The sequence below is a fragment of the Anolis carolinensis genome, chromosome 3, assembly GCF_035594765.1.
Source record: "Anolis carolinensis isolate JA03-04 chromosome 3, rAnoCar3.1.pri, whole genome shotgun sequence".
Taxonomy (NCBI): domain Eukaryota; kingdom Metazoa; phylum Chordata; class Lepidosauria; order Squamata; family Dactyloidae; genus Anolis; species Anolis carolinensis.
Genome location: NC_085843.1, coordinates 284,633,423 through 284,651,520, shown reverse-complemented (window position 1 = coordinate 284,651,520; position 18,098 = coordinate 284,633,423). Strand labels below are relative to the sequence as shown.

General features: G+C 42.9%; 1 protein-coding gene across 2 annotated transcripts in view; it reads right to left on the bottom strand.

Moving 5' to 3' along the window:
• Positions 1–18,098, bottom strand: part of lpp (LIM domain containing preferred translocation partner in lipoma) — a 420,779-nt gene that overhangs the window by 358,976 nt on the left and 43,705 nt on the right. For both annotated transcript variants that reach the window (XM_062976935.1, XM_062976933.1), the window contains exon 2: positions 2,404–2,513. The gene's annotated coding sequence lies outside the window, so the exon portion shown is untranslated. The remainder of the gene's footprint in view (positions 1–2,403; positions 2,514–18,098) is intronic.

The following is an 18,098-nucleotide window of genomic DNA, read 5'->3' as shown; positions in this document are numbered from 1 at the left end:
TGTTCATTATTTACTGTCTTGATTCTGATGTCTTTTCAACACTGATAACCGAATTTTGTTAATTTTCATGGTTTCCTCCTTTCTGTTGAAATTGTCCATGTACTTGTGGATCAAGAATCAAGACAGTAAATAAGGAACACCACTCAGAAATAGGAGAACTCCAGGAAACAAGCACTCAAGGGCTAGTCAACACTCCCCAAACAGAGGATGCCTCCAGGCAACAAAGGTTAGGCCACCTCTATGCAGATACTATTATTATTATTATTATTATTATTATTATTATTATTATTATTGTCAAGACCCAGGCTGCAGAGCACCAATAACCATACACAGAGGCCAGAATCTATCTAATATCTTTATTGAAGGAGTATATAAAGTTAATAAAAACAAGTGTAGAAAATAGTCCAGAATTAGACCTTTCAGGAAAGGTCAAAATTAGTCCAAAGAAACAATGTCCAATATGAAATATTAAGGTCCAAAGTTGTAATCCAATAACCGAAACACTCACTTTGCCAGGCAAAGTGAGGGGAGATGACAAGGTCCTTTAGTCCATGAAACTTGAGCGAGGCTATGGAGTAACTTGAAACAAGGCTTGGTACAAGGCAGCAAGGAACGAGAAGCAAGGACAAGATCCGTGGAATTACTTGGCAAAATCCGGGAAACAAGGCAAGGCTGAGTCCTGGAAAAACAAGGCTAAGTCCTAGGAAACAAGGCAAGATCCGTGGAGGTAAACAAGGCTGAAAACGGGAACGAAGGCTTGGAAACAGGAGCGCGCTGTCCACACACAACTTACTCCCGTAGCTGACGAATTGACTCCGCAAGAACCCTTTGTGGGCAAAACACCTAAATAGGGTCTAGTTTTCCCACCAAAGAGCAGTTCTCTGGAGAACCAGAAACGAAAGCTATTCTCTGAGTCCAGATGCATGACTCCTTAAAGTTTCCCATGGAAAGCAGGCTTAATCAGCTGAATACTTAGCAGCTATCCTAGCACTCCTGCGAGACGCCGCTTGAACTCCCCTCTGTTGTTTACAAAACTCGTGGCGAGAAAACACAGGAGATTTAGGCTCAGGGCTTGTTTGACAGACTTCTGGAAGACAAATCTCTTGCAGGTGCAAGGTTCCCAAATCTGGCTGGGAAAGTTCCAAATCTGACTGAGACGGTGAAAAACCCAAGTTTTCCTCTTCATCTGGCACTACAGTGCCAGGAATGGGACTACATGGCCCATGACTCATCACAATTATTTTATCATGACACAGCAAACAAAATAGATATGCTGGATTTCGTATCACAAAATCACAAGTCGAACACTTCCCAAGTGTCTAGGACTGTGTGATGTATTTTCGGATGATGCGTGCAGATCCCAGTCGGGTGGCCTTTTGCAGTTGGATACATTTCTGCCAACGATGAACATGTTTTCTGAAGCTGTCACAGAAGAAGGCTTGTTTCTCTGTCATTTATATGGCAATCAGGATGAAACATGGCACACTTGTAGGACACATTTATGGCTGGAAGTCTAGCAAGTTTCATGATGTTTCACCCATCCACTGATTTTTGGAAAATTTAAAAAGTTTTTACCAATAAAAAATTTTTAAAACTACAACAGGGATTTCTGGGATTTGAAGTACAAAACAGTGTGTGACACAAGAGAAGAGAATGGACAAAACCAAGCCTGTGAAATGTGATGTAGTGCTGTGGCTGCGTTCACCGCTCAGCCCCATTTCTCTCACCACGGAGAGATTGCTGATTGCGCTTGCAAAACAAACAAACAGTCAGAATACTAATGATGAAAAGTAAGTCTGAATCAACTAATCTTTCCTCAGTTTTTAGCCGAAAGATTAGATGCCATGTTTTTGTTCCAGGCTCTTTCCCGGTTCATTTCCGGAGGCTCAGGGGCCAGATCTCCAAAATTATCCGAAATCCAAATTGTCCAATGGAATTTTGCATAACCCTACATATGAAGCCCACAATAGCGCAGCAGGTTAAATCACTAAGCTACTAAACTTGCTGACTGAAAGGTCAGTGGTTTGAATCCAGGGAGCAAGGTGAGCTCTCACTGTTAGCCCCAGCTCCTGCCAACCTAGCAGTTCAAAATCATGCAAAATGTAACTAGATCAATAGGTACTGCTCCAGCGGGAATTTAACGGCACTCCATGCAGTCATGCCAATGGCCACATGATCTTGGAGACGTCTATGGACAACGCCGGCTCTTGGGCTTAGAAATGGAGATGAGCACCAACCCACAGAGTCGGACACGACTAGACTTAATGTCAGGGGAAAACCTTTACTTTTTACCTACATATGATTATCCTGCCTAAAAAGCAAGGAGCAAGAGACGTGCTCATTCTGTAATCGAAGAAGAAAACGCATCACGTCAAACGTATGCAAACAAGAAACACCACGTACCAGTTCTTTCCCGGGAGCAGTTAGCCCTCCTTGCAAGTCACTTGGTTGAGTTACAGAATTCTTTCCTCCTGATTTTCTCCGCTCACCAAGTTGAGATTTCACTCATTGCCCTGTGGAAAAGAAAAACAATTATGAAGGTATAGGAAAATTGCAAGTATTGCTTTCCCCCGACGGGTTATAAGTACAGAAAACTGGCACAAAAGAGGAGAATAACCTGGTGGACCACAGCCAGGGTGACTTGCAGTATATCTGTTTAATACACTGATTTATTTGAAATATTTTATGTTCCATTCTATTTTGCATCACCTGATATGCGTCGAGAAGTAGCAGCCACCAATGAAAGGACCAAGGCAGTGACATCTCCAGCCCATCCTCTGTTCGGATATCAGCCAGAAAGCCAACGCATTAAACCAAGAAACAGCTTTCTAAGATCTACAGAGATACTCGCAGGAACAACTCAGCAAGCAAGAGTCCAAAAGTGGCAGGCTCAAACCCAGAACCTCAATCAGTGCCTGAGACTGGATGAGACACTCCCCCCTGGGCACACAGAAGTCGAGACAGCTTGGAAGGCGTTCTCGCACCACAAGATGCAATGCCAGCTTTAAGAAATAGGGCCACAAAGTAGAGTCCACGACATGCAAGTTTGGAGAAGAGCAAACCATTTGCTACAATGCAGCCTGAGCCCTGCCATATGCACAACGGATGACCCTCTCACAGGGACACCAGAGGCAGTCCAAGTGGCCAGGTTCTGGTCAAAGAAATTTAGCATAATGTCAAGTTTTTAACTTTGTTTGTGTTTTTTTTAATACATTATAATTGTATTTTCAATTTGCTTCTGACATGATAAATACATTATTAAGGTTCCAAATGGCTTTGGGTTCGAAAAGACAGAAAAGCAGAGTACAATTATTATTATTATTGACCCAACGACACTGCAAACAAGATAGATATGCTGGATTTCATATCACAAAATCACAAGTCGAACACTTCCCAAGTGTCTAGGACTGTGTGATGTATTTTCGGATGATGCGCGCAGATCCCAGTCGGGTGGCCTTTTGCAGCTGGCAGATCGTGATTTTTGTCAATGTCTGTTGTTTCCAAATGCCGGCTGAGATCTTTTGGCACGGCACCCAGTGTGCCCATCACCACCGGGACCACCTGCACTGTTTTCTGCCAGAGTCTCTGAAGTTCAATCTTGAGGTCCTGATAGCGGCTGAGTTTTTCCTGTTGTTTTTCGTCAATGCGACTGTCACCTGGGATGGTAACATCAATGATCCAAACCTTTTTCTTTTCCACAACTGTGATGTCTGGTGTGTTGTGTTCCAGAACTTTGCTACTGGCAGGTGGTACTTGAGGCATAAGTTCCAATGGATCATTTGGGCCACATAGTTGTGCCTCTGTTTGTAGTCTGTCTGTGCAATTTTCTTACAGCAGCTGAGGATATGATCCATGGTTTCGTCGGCTTCCTGGCACAGTCTGCATTTTGGGTCACTGGCTGATTTTTCGATCTTGGCCTTAATTCCAAAGTCTCTGAACTACAAATCCCAGGGACATAAGATAGAGCAACGGCAATTAAAATGCCAGCAATTAAAATACAGTCATGCGGAGCCCTCGGTGGCACAGCATATTAAAGTGCTGAGCTGCTGAACTTGTGGACTGAAAGGCTGCAGGTTTGAATCCTGGGAGCAGGGTGAGCACCCGCTGTTAGCCCCAGCTTCTGCCAACCTAGCAGTTCGAAAACATGCAAATGTGAGTAGAGCAATAGATACCCAAGCCTATACTATTTATTTGTTAATGTATATATTTGCTAACCTGTATTCCATACGTATGTTGATTTGCCAGTTTGACTGTACCTCTTTGGTGTGGTAGGGTTATAGACATGTGATTGTACTGAGCATGTTTAGACTCAGGACTCCATTTTGTATTCAGTCAGCTATTCACTTCAGTGAGACCAAAAGGTCCCAGGTTCAAATCCTAGGAGCGGAATGAGCACCCGGTGTTAGCCCCAGCTCCTGCCAACCTAGCAGTTCGAAAACATGCAAATGTGAGTAAGTGAATAGGTACTGCTCCAGTGGGAAGGTAACGGCGCTCCATACAGTCATGCCGGCCACATGACCTAGGAGGTGTCTATGGACAATGCCGGCTCTTCACCTTAGAAATGGAGATGAGACCAAGCTCCAGAGTTGGACACAACTGGACTCAATATCAGGGGAAAACCTTGACCTTGACCTTACAATCGTGCACGGTGCAACAGCCCTTTTCCAAACTCCCAGGAGTTTCACTGGGCCTGTGAGCTTCTGAATTGTATCCTGGTTGCAAACACACCAGCTCCAGAGGAGATTTATTCACCGGTGTGCTTCTAAGGCTGGAACCACAATTTTTCCTTCCAGAAGTGAAGCTGTAAAATATGCCACCTCTTGCCTCTCCCCTAGGCTTACTGTCAGCGACAGACAGAGATTAATAACAGGTGGAGTCTCTTTATCACAAGGCAGAAGCTCTTTCTCCCCATCCATCAGGAAGGAGAGACCCCAGCGCAAGGGAAAGCCCTCCAGCAAACCGGTTTGCTTTTGCCAGAGAGCGTTCTGTGGCTCACATCCTGCTCACAACACATCACAAGGCCAGGAGGAAACTGGTGTTCATTTGCAGCTACTCAATGCTGTTCAAGCTTGCTAATTGCAACATTTACACTTGCTTGAAAGAGTCAAGGGTTCTTTCTCCCACCATGGACATTATTCCACAGCTATATATACACTGCCCACAGAACCTTTGAAAATGCCAGCCACAGATACATCAGGAGAAAATGCTGCTGGAACATGACCATACAGCCCGAAAAAACTCACACCAATCCACTATACCATGCTCTCTACCTTAGCAGAAGGCAAAGGGTGGTCTATTCTGAATCAATCAGTCAAGAAAAACCCATACACTGGAGTCACCATACACTGAAATCATTCTAAAGGTAAATCAGACCAAGAACATCTACTATCAAACATCTACTATTACAGTAGAGTCTCACTTATCCAACATTCGTTTATCCAACATTCTGGATTTATCCAATGCATTTTTGTAGTCAATGTTTTCAATACATCGTGATATTTTGGTGCTAAATTCATAAATACAGTAATTACTATATAGCATTAATGTGTAATGAACTACTTTTTCTGTCAAATTTGTTGTATAACATGATGTTTTGGTGCTTGATTTGTAAAATCATAACCTAATTTGATGTTTGATAGACTTTTCCTTGATCCCGCCTTATTATCCAACATATTCGCTTATCCAACGTTCTGCCAGCCCGTTTATGTCGGATAAGTGAGACTCTACTGTACTTCAATTAGGAGATTAGCATCCATATACACACACAAGCGTACTTCAGTTGAAGAAAATACAGAATCATAGCATTTTTCCACTGGAAGGGTTTACAAGCTGGTCATTGACCGTAATAAAAGTTTACAGTTACACTGGAAGGGACCCTAGAGGCCATCTAGTCCACCCTGTGCCACACAGGAATCCACAACTAAACACTCCTGAAAGATGCCCATTCTACTGCTGTTAAAAGTCAGTCTTAAATATTTAAAACAAAAGCGGGAAGAATCAGAGATGTTGGTGATTCCAGGTATAATGTTGGATGCCCATCTGTCGGGGGTGCTTTGATTGTGCTTTTCCTGCTTTTTCCTGGGGGTTGGGTTGGATGTGTTAATATGGGATTTGTGTATTGGTAGTGTTTAAATGAAATTTGTGTCTTGCCTGTATTGCATACTGATTGCATCATCCAGAGTGTACTATAGTCTAGAAAGAGTTAATTACTGAGAAGCTGTGATGTCCTTGATGTGTGGCTGGAACTGGGGAGTGTCCAGACACAAGTGTGTATGCATTACTGATTGCATCCGTTCAGTTCTGAGTAGAGAAGAGTCAAGTCCTGTGTTTGTCTGCAAATCTGTTTGTCTTTATTACTGCTTTCAGTAAAACTTGTATATAGTTTTACCATCGTCTCTGATGTCACTTCGTTCTGCGTTCCACTGATTCGATCCAACTACTGCTGCGCTGCAAATTACTCTGACATGATGGTCGTCGGAGTTTCTTCCAAGTCTATGATTTTGAGTGGTGGAATGTGGTTCCCATATGGCACATTGGGTCCCATTTGGATGGGCTGATGACAGGCTTCAGGGTCCAGGGCCCACCGGTCATCCGTGGCCACTCTTTGCCTGCCATTCCTCCGGACCAGACCTTCCCTAACTTGGGCAAGTGGCGCTGGCTGTGACCAAAGCTGCCTCCTCCGTTCCGTGCGCACACTCCCTCCGGCGCATCAATGTCAGATGTACCAGGACGCGATGCATCAAGACACCTCTCACATCAAGAGCGAGGCAGCAGGGGAGAGATCAGCTGAGCCTGACTCCAGCAGGTAAAAAAACATACGTGCCGAAGTGTGAAAAATGCAGCTCCAAGCGCATTCAGGTCAGGGAGTTTCTCTCTGCAAGGGAATACTTCCCCGGCATCAAAAGGCATGATGATGACAAAGAGCTAAACCCTGCCGTTCGCCCACGTTTCCATTCCTAACAACTCCTGACCGAGACGTTTCCATGCCCTGCTCAAACTGTTTCCAAAAGCAGCAACCAGGCCGGCCTTCGCCCCAAAATGGTTTGCTATTCCAGTATTGGCCTAAGTTAACGCGTGGCCAATCCAATATCCTCTCCCATAGCTACTGTTCATCCAAAAATGGTAATTTTTTTAACAAGGAAGGTGTTTTCCTTGTGGCCAATTCACCACTAGGTTCAAGTTCTATGATGCAAACAAATATCTTCACCCTAAACACTGTTACAGGCTAATTTAGTTAAATATCATGAGTCCTTGGTATCTGCTGGGATTGGGTTGCAGGAACCCCCGTGGATAGCAAAATCCATGGATATTCAAGTCCCGTTATAGACAATGACATAGTAAAATGCTCTCTTGTATGAAAGGAAAGGAAAATAAGGAAGAGTGCACCGGCAGCCCCAAAGCCTAATTTTCCCTGAATCTCCAATCCACTTTCCAAATGGGTATCCATGACTATATCTTGAAGCATGGAGTTCCACAGTCTCGAAATGCACCGGGAGAGGAAAAGGGTCTTACATTTATTTGCTCTAAAGTGTCTACCATTTGGCTACAGGGTTTAATTCACCACTGGCTTCTAGTACTATGAGACAGAAAACTGACTTTGACAACACATTGACTTCTTCCTGTTCACGTTTATTGATTTATTGAATAAAATACAGTGGGTCTTCCATATCCACTGGGTTTTGTTTCCAGAACCACATGGATAGATAGCAAAATCTGTGGATATTCAAGATACACTATGTAACAAAATGTTTTTTAAAATTTTGTTCCTGTTTTGAAAGTGTTATTTCCTGCTTAATTGTGTGGTCCTTACTTTAAAAGTAGTTATTCTACTCCAGAAACTTTGCTCATGCAACTGCTACAAACTATGTTGAATTGGTTGAGACTTGATGAGATATTCATTGAAAAACTATAGCAAAACGTGCTACAGGATGTCCCCTCCACAGAAACAAAGTTTTTGCAGTTTGTTACACTTTTTGCATGTTTTTATGATAGAACCAACCAGGAAATGACATTGACAACCCAGGAACAAACATCATGTTACGTAGTGTTGTAGACAATATCAAAGCAAATTGTTGTCCCTAATAAACAATAAAAATAAATAATATTTATTATTTTTATTATTTATTAACAATAATAAATACAGTAGAGTCTCACTTATCCAACATAAATGGGTCGGCAAAAACGTTGCATAAGCGAATATCTTGGATAATAAGGAGGGATTAAGGAGAAGCCTATTAAACCTCAAATTATGTTATGATTTTACAAATGAAGCACCAAAACATCATGTTATACAAAAAATTTGACGGAAAAGGTAGTTCAATAGGCAGTAATGCTACGTAGTTATTACTGTATTTACAAATTTAGCACCAAAATATCATGGTGTATTGAAGACATTGACTACAAAAATGCGTTGGATAATCCAGAATGTTGGACAAGCGAATGTTGGATAAGTGAGACTCTACTGTATGTTGAATTGGTTGAGACTTGATGAGCTATTCATTGAAAAACTATAGCAAAACGTGCTACAGGATGTCCCTCCCACAGAAACAAAGTTTTTGCAGTTTGTTACACTTTTCGCATGTTTTTATGATACTGTAGAACCAACCAGGAAATGACATTGACAACCCAGGAACAAACATCATGTTACATAGTGTTGTAAACAATATCAAAGCAAATTGTTGTCCCTAATAAACAATAAATAATATTTATTATTTTTACTATTTATTAACAATAATAAATAATAAAAAATCTGGTTTTTTATTAGTGTTGTCCTTCCTAGTGAGTCCTGCTTTCTCAAGATGTGTCCAAAGCATAGCAACTTCAGTCAGTAAAGGTTTTCCCCTGACATGAAGTCTAGTTATATCCGACTCTGGGGGTTGGTGCTCATCTCCATTTCTAAGCCGAAGAGCCGGCGTTGTCCGTAGACACCTCCAAGGTCATGTGGCCATTGGCATGACTGCACGGAGCACCGTTACCTTCCCGCCGGAGCAGTACCTATTGATCTACTCACATTTGCATGTTTTTGAACTGCTAGGTTGGCAGAAGCTGGGGCTACCTGATGCCACTGAGGGTTCCACTGATTTGCTTTAAAGCCCCTTTATTTGCCTTTCAGGCAATCGACAATATATCCACAGAAGTCTTCTCTAGCATTACATTTCAAAGGAGTTTATTTTCTTCCTGTCCAATTTTTTCGCTGTCCAGCTTCCACAATCACATATAAATGGGGTAGATGTGACAGCATGGAACATCGTCACTTTAGTATTCAGTGATATATCTTATGATCTTGCTCAGTCCCTCCATGGACCTCATCTTTTTCTGATTTCTTGTCTGAAATCTCCATTCTGGTTTATGACTGAAGTGAATTATGAGAAATCTTGAACACTTCCAATGAGTTGTTGTGCATTTTCCGGGCTGTCTGGCCATTTTCCAGAAGCATTCTCTCCTGACGTTTCGCCCACATCTATGGGAGGCATCCTCAGAGGTTGTGAGGTATATCTCACAACCTCTGAGGATGCCTGCCATAGATGTGGGTGAAACGTCAGGAGAGAATGCTTCTGTAACTTGGCCATACAGCCGGAAAACTCACAGCAACCCAGTGATCCTGACCATCAAAGCCTTTGACAATACATCCAATACTGCTTATTTTAAAGTTTTGTAAATCATCCACGGTCATTATTTTCCTTTCTTTAATATTCAGCTTTCAAACGGCCTTTGCTTTTTCTGCCTTGGCTTTTCCAAGTCTATTTTCTGCATCTAAGAAGGTGTCATCTGCATATCTTAGATGGCTGGGGTTCCTTCCTCCGATTTCCACGTCTCCTTCCTCCGAATCCAATACCGCTTTATGTATGTTATGTTTGGCATACAAGTAAACAGATCGAGTGATAAAATGCAGCCCTGTTTGACCCTCTTTGCCAATTGGAAACAGTTCAGTTTCTCCATATTCTGTCCTAAAAGCAGCCTTTTGTCCTGAGCATTTATATATCAATAGCTTTTTGTATGAGCCATACCAGGCTTGGGCAAACTTCGGCCCTCCAGGTCTTTTGGACTTCAACTCCCACAATTCCTAACAGCCTATCGGCTGTTAGGAATTGTGGGAGTTGCAGTCCAAAAGACCTGGAGGGCCGAAGTTTGCCCATGCCTGAGCTATACAATCAAGGGCTTTGCTATAGTCAATAAGGCACCGTTGAGTTTGCTAAGGAATTCTTTGGTGCACTCCAACATTATTATTACACTGTAGAATAAATGCAGTTGGACACCACTTTAACTGCCATCACATCATGCTATAGGATCATGAATTGTAGTATTGCAAGGTCTTAAACCTTTTTCATGCTGTCATCTCACCAAACTACCAAACTACTTCCAGAGTCAGAGAAGCAGATGGCTAAAACAAGGGAGTGTGCTTGCTCCATCAATGTTCAACATTCACAGAAATGATTAGCCACTACCAGAAGGGACAGAGAGTTTCATCTATGTTGATGATCGTGCCATCACCGCTCAAGTAGAGAGCTTTGAAATGGTTGAACAGAAGCTCTCCAAAGCTTTAGGTGCTCTTACTGCCTATTACAGGGAATACCAGCTGATTCCTAATCCATCTAAAACACAGACCAGCTACTGCCAGAAGAGACAGAGAGTTTCATCTATGCTGACGATCGTGCCATCACCGCTCAAGCAGGAAGCTTTGAAATAGTTGAACACAGTCTCTTCGAAGCTTTAGGTGCTCTTACTGCCTATTACAGGGAATACCAGCTGATTCCTAATCCATCTAAAACACAGACCAGCTACTGCTAGAAGGGACAGAGAGTTTCATCTATGCTGACGATCGTGCCATCACCGCTCAAGCAGGAAGCCTTGAAATAGTTGAACACAGTCTCTTCGAAGCTTTAGGTGCTCTTACTGCCTACTACAAGGAAAACCAGCTGATTCCTAATCCATCTAAAACACAGACCAGCCACTGCCAGAAGGGACAGAGAGTTTCATCTATGCTGACGATCGTGCCATCACCGCTCAAGCAGGAAGCCTTGAAATAGTTGAACACAGTCTCTTCGAAGCTTTAGGTGCTCTTACTGCCTATTACAGGGAATACCAGCTGATTCCTAATCCATCTAAAACACAGACCAGCCACTGCCAGAAGGGACAGAGAGTTTCATCTATGCTGACGATCGTGCCATCACCGCTCAAGCAGGAAGCTTTGAAATAGTTGAACACAGTCTCTTTGAAGCTTTAGGTGCTCTTACTGCCTACTACAAGGAAAACCAGCTGATTCCTAATCCATCTAAAACACAGACCAGCTACTGCCAGAAGGGACAGAGTTTCGTCTATGCTGACGATCGTGCCATCACCGCTCAAGCAGGAAGCTTTGAAATAGTTGAACACAGTCACTTCGAAGCTTTAGGTGCTCTTACTGCCTATTACAGGGAATACCAACTGATTCCTAATCCATCTAAAACACAGACCAGCCACTGCCAGAAGGGACAGAGAGTTTCATCTATGCTGATGATCATGCCATCACTGCTCAAGCAGGGAGCTTTGAAATGGTTGAACAGAAGCTTTAGGTGCTCTTACTGCCTACTACAGGGAAAACCAGCTGATTCCTAATCCATCTAAAATGCAGACGTGTGCTTTTCACCTTAAGAACAGACAAGCATCTTGAACTCTGAGGATTAGCTGGGAAGGAATCCCACTGGAGCATTGCAGCACACTCAAATACCTGGGGTTGCTCTGGACCTTGCTCTGACTTAAAAGAAGCACTTATTGAATATCAAGCAAAAGGTGGTTGCTAGAAATAATATCATACGAAAGCAGATTGGCACAACCTGGGGATCACAACCAGGCACAGTGAAGACATCTGCCCTTGCACTTTGCTACTCTGCTTTTGGATACACATGCCCACTGTAACATCTCGCCATGTCAAAGTAGTGAATGTTGCTCTTAATGAGACAAGGCGCATTACCACACGATGTCTAAGCCCAACACCACTGGAGAAATTATATTATCTAGCCAGCATTGCACCACCTGATATCCGTCGGGAAGTAGCAGCCTGTAATGAAAGGACCAAGGCTTTGATATCTCCAGTTGATCCCTGTTCAGATATCAGCCAGCATGCCAACGCCTTAAATCAGGAAATAGCTTCCTAAGATAGACAGAGAAACTTGCAGGAACACCTTGGCAAGTAAGAGTCCAAAAATGGCAGGCTAAAACCTGGAACCTTAATCCATGGCTGACACCAGATGAGAAACTCCCTCCTGGGCACACAGAAGACCGGGCGACTTGGAAGGCACTGAACAGGATTCACTCTGGCATCACGAGATGCAGAACCAATTTTAGGAAATGGGGCTACAAAGTGGAGTCAACAGCATGCAAGTGTGGAGAAGAGCAAACTACAAACCACTTACTACAATGCGGCCTGAGCCCTGCAACATGCACAATGTAACACCTTCTTATAGCAACATCAGAGACATTCTAATTGGCCAGCTTCTGGTCAAAGGAAAAGTAGTATAATGCCAAATTTTTGACTTTGTTTGTGGTTTTCTATACATTGTAACTGTATTCTTAATTCATTTCTGACATGATAGATAGATAGATAGATAGATAGATAGATAGATAGATAGATAGATAACCAAACAAATCTCACAATTCCACAGCACTGAACCATGGCAGTCCAAGTGGTATCAAACTGCATTAATTCTAATGTGTAGGCACAGCCTACATCATAATTTATCCCTTTTTTCAGTGGTTAATCCTGCCGTTTTCCTCCTGGAGCCAGTGCAGATTGGCAAATCTCCAGCCAGGCACATCTTCTCTTTCCTTGCATCGTCTGCCTGTTTGGAGTGATGAAGGGCTCTCTCCTGCCTGGCTATTTATCCTCTTTGCTCTCTTTGCCTGTCGTGCAAACGGGCTTTTTAAAAAGCCTACAGAGTGTACCAATCTCCAAAGCATCTGAAGGCAAGCAACGCACAGAGGACATGGAGATAGCCTTGATCTCCCAGGGCAAAGGCAGCATTAGTCGTAGATCTTCAGTGAGAGGCCAAAGGACTGTTCTCTTGCATCTTGCTAAAAAAATCCCTTCTCAATGCTTGAAACCTGTCGGCACATCCTTCCTTAATCACCTTTTCCATCCAGACTGAAACATACCCACTACCTTGAGGCTGCCCTTGGAGCATTCTTATCTCCCTACAGATATTGCAAACCTTCAAGAAGTTAGTTGAAATGCCCAGAACAAATCTCTTGCAGCCAACATATCCAACTATAAATACTGTGGTTGTGGGCCTTCAAATCCTTTCCATTGTTGTGGCTCAGCTAGAGCCTCAGAATGACTCTGATGGGGATTATGGGATTCAGGTTCAAGATGATGAGATTCAGGTTCAAGATTACTCTGATGGGAATTATGGGATTCAGGTTCAAAATGATGGGATTCAAGTTCAAGATGATGGGATTCAGGTTCAAGATGATGGGATTCAGGTTCAAGATGATGGGATTCAGGTTCAAGATGATGGGATTCAGGTTCAAGATGACTCTGATGGGAATTATGGGATTCAGGTTCAGAGTGTTCCTGCTGCGGCAGATGAGGAGCAGGGAGGCTTTCCCACGGAAAGGAATGGTGTTGATGATTCTGAAGATGATACTGAAGCTAGCCAGGTGCAAAGGGAGGACAGCTCCCAGTCTGATAGTATGCAGACAGACACCAATGTTAACGAGCTGTCTGGCCTTGATGAAACAGAATCTTTGGATCGAGCTGGCCGTTTGGAATTCAGGATTCGCAGGAGTGCCAGAATAGCAAACAAGAGGAAGGTCAGAGGGCAAAGAAATGTATTCATGCTGTGCAAAGGGTATTAAAAGAGTGTGCTGAGAGAAAAATCTTTGTCAAAGCAACTTCTCGTTTGGATCCAGCTCTTGCTTTCCTGGATTATCTTGCAGCCTTGATGTATTCATGTTCATGGGACTTTGTCAAGCATTCATGGAACCTTGTTTTATGCCTAACGTTTTCTTGGATTATTCTTTATAGCCTTGTTTTCCAACAATCTTTTGGAACTTTACTTCTGCTTTTTAAGAACTATTATTTTCCTATTTCCTAATAAACTACAAAAGACTTCAACATGTGTACAGCCTGGTGTATTTAGCAAGGTGAAGCTAACCTGAGGTGCGACATCCATCTTCTGGCAACAATTAAGTGAACCTATCTATCATGGGGTCTTACTTTGTTCAGAGAGTGTTTAACCTTTGCCTTGCTTTGGGGCTGAGAGAGTGTGACTTAGGGTGCATCTACACTGAAGAATTCATGCAGTTTAACACCACTTGGATCTCCACGGCTCAGTGCTATGGAACCCTGGGAGTTGTAGCTTGGGGATCCACTAGCACTCTTTGGCCGAGAAGGCTAAATACCAACCTCAGAAAACTACAACTCCCAGGATTCCATAGCATTTCCACCAAAGCCCAGATTAAAAGAAATTGATTAGAGTCCAAATATAAGAACATGCATATTACAATCAACAAAGCCTATGACAAAGGGTGCATAGAATTGAGACTTTAGAGCTCACTAGCACTGCCATGGCTCAATGCTGTGGGAATTGTAGCTTTACAAGGGCTTTAGCCTTCACCACCAAAGGATTCTGGTGCCCCATCAAACTACAACTCCCAGGAATATACAGCATTGAGCCATGGCAATCAAAGTGGGGTCAAACTGCACTCATTCTACTGTGCAGATGCCCCCAAAGAAGCTGCATGTAATGCCTGCACAACTCCCCATTTTCTCCTAATCCTCTGTTTAGTTGGAAGGTTTTTCAGCAGCATTAGGAGAGCTAGCTAGAGGAACACCAATTTTCAGTGCAATTGTGAAAAATAAGACAATGGGAAAAAGCAGGATTTTACTAGTCTAGCCAGTCCTGTTGTGTGCCTATCTACAACAGGCAAGCTAAGCAGCAGCTGCCTCAAGAATCCCTTAAATAACATAAATGAATTGTAAAAGGAGGGAGATAAAGATACCTATAGCTTGTCCACAGAAAGCCATGATAACAATATCTAAGAAACTAGAGCTGATGTGGTCTATCCAATGTAATTTTCTAAACCAGTGCCCCAAGAACAGGACTGAAAACCAAGACACCAAGAGAAAAAAATTGGAGCTATATAACAACAACAACAACAACAACAACTTGCGGGGAGATACATAGATTATATACACTATACTCAGTGTGAGCATATGTGTGTTTGTGTATACACACATATACGAGGATGCATGTATAAATTTGGCCACCAAAATGGAAATTATAGTGGAAAGTGGTGGAAAAAAAAGTTGCATTTTGGAAAGGTTTCCAAGCAATCTCTGTAAGTCTGGATAGTTTTTTAAATTGATGGAAGGCTTCCTTGACCAGTTTCTTTCAATTCGCACAGGTCTTTATTGTCAGTTTTGAATGAATGTTGGAATATATTGACCTGTTCAACGTTTTTTGTGTCACAGGCACATTTCGTCTCATGTTATTGCTGCCTCTGGGACCAAAACCATGCCCGGAAACACTTGCTTAAGTAAAGTGTACCTGTAATGTTTTGCTGACTTTTCCTCCTTGGATGTTGGAGGAGTTGCAGCCTCTATTTCCGGGCGGAGGGCAATCTAATCCCACTGCAAGGCCCAAACTTTTCCTTCCTCGGCGCACCGTACATCAAATGTTCCTGCTGGGGATCTGGGCTTCTTAAGGCTTTTGTTCAACCCTCACGATTCATAATGAAAACGGTGGGCAACCTCATTAGTCCCTTGGGCTCGACAGATCAGGGCCCGGCAGGAGTCAGAGCGCAAATGGATAATCGGCGCAATTCTCCTCTTTTTCTCGGAGATAATTGCTGCGGCAAAGCAGGGCTTCTCCTCGTGCCGCGGAAATTAGCTGAAATAACCCAATCATCTCTACATGCTTATTAGTCTAGGCTGGTCTGGGCAAAGGGAAGCAGGGACACACATCCGTTGATGCCCTTTGCTCCGTCTGCAAATGCGGATTGGCAAAAACATGGGCAGGAAAGATAATGCAAAAGCATCGTTTGTCTCAGCTGTAGCTACCTCCTGGAGCAACTATATGGTCCATCTACACCATAGAATTAATGCAGTTTTGTACCACTTTAGCAGCCCTGGCTCAATACTATGCAATCGTGGGAATTGCAACTTTGCAAGGTTTTTAAGCCTGCAACTATATGGCCCATCTACAATATAGAATTAATGCAGTTTTGTACCACTTTAGGAGCCCTGGCTCAATATTAAGCAATCATGGGAATTGCACCTTTGCAAGGTTTTTAAGCCTGCAACTATATGGCCCATCTACACTATAGAATTAATGCAGTTTTGTACCACTTTAGCAGCCCTGGCTCAATACTATGCAATCCTGGGAATTGCAACTTTGCAAGGTTTTTAAGCCTGCAACTATATGGCCCATCTACAATATAGAATTAATGCAGTTTTGTACCACTTTAGGAGCCCTGGCTCAATATTAAGCAATCATGGGAATTGCACCTTTGCAAGGTTTTTAAGCCTGCAACTATATGGCCCATCTACACTATAGAATTAATGCAGTTTTGTACCACTTTAGCAGCCCTGGCTCAATACTATGCAATCCTGGGAATTGCAACTTTGCAAGGTTTTTAAGCCTGCAACTATATGGCCCATCTACAATATAGAATTAATGCAGTTTTGTACCACTTTAGGAGCCCTGGCTCAATATTAAGCAATCATGGGAATTGCACCTTTGCAAGGTTTTTAAGCCTGCAACTATATGGCCCATCTACACTATAGAATTAATGCAGTTTTGTACCACTTTAGCAGCCCTGGCTCAATACTATGCAATCCTGGGAATTGCAACTTTGCAAGGTTTTTAAGCCTGCAACTATATGGCCCATCTACACTATAGAATTAATGCAGTTTTGTACCACTTTAGGAGCCCTGGCTCAATACTATGCAATCATGGGAACTGCACCTTTGCAAGGTTTTTAAGCCTGCAACTATATGGCCCATCTACACTATAGAATTAATGCAGTTTTGCACCAGCCCTGGCTCAATACTATGCAATCCTGGGAATTGCAACTTTGCAAGGTTTTTAAGCCTGCAACTATATGGCCCATCTACACTACAGAATTAATGCAGTTTTGTACCACTTTAGGAGCCCTGGCTCAATATTATGCAATCCTGGGAATTGCACCTTTGCAAGGTTTTTAAGCCTGCAACTATATGGCCCATCTACACTACAGAATTAATGCAGTTTTGTACCACTTTAGGAGCCCTGGCTCAATATTATGCAATCCTGGGAATTGCACCTTTGCAAGGTTTTTAAGCCTGCAACTGTATGGCCCATCTAAACTATAGAATTAATGCAGTTTTGTACCACTTTACAGTAGCCTTGGCTCAATGCTATGTAATCCTGGGAATTGCAACTTTGCAAGGTTTTTAAGCTTTCTTTGCCCAAGAATGAAAGTGCTTCATCAAACTACAATTTTCAGTATGTCCTCACATGGAGACACAGCAGTTCAAGTGGGATCAAACTGCATTAGTTCTACAGTGTAGAATCAGATGCATCCTTGGTTTCCTCTACATTTCCTCTTTCCGAGGGTGCAGCTATATTTTGCCCCATGGGAGCGTGCTTGCTCCATCAGAAGAATAGGTCTCTTCAGCCATCTACAGACACACTCCCAAGGTGGAAGACAATCATCCTCAAACTACGAGGGATCGCCTAAGTAAGTAAATAAGTAAGTAAGCTCCATCAGGGTCCAACATTTACACAAATGATCGCTCCACTTGCCTCACTACCCAGAGAACCTCTGAAGATACCATTAGCCACAGATGCAGGTGAAACATCAGGAGAAAGTGTTTCTGGAACATGAGTGCTGCAGGGCTGCATCCTCTCACCCTCCCTATTCACCTTGTACGCAGAACACATCATGCGACATGCGGGGCTTGAGGAATCCAAGGCTGGAGTTAAAATTGCTGGAAGAAACATGAACAACCTTAGGTATGCGGATGATACCACTCTGATGGCCGAAAGTGAGGAGGAGCTGAGGAGCCTTATCACCAAGGTGGAAGAAGAAAGTGCAAAAGCTGGGTTGCAGTTAAACGTCAAGAAAACCAAGATCAT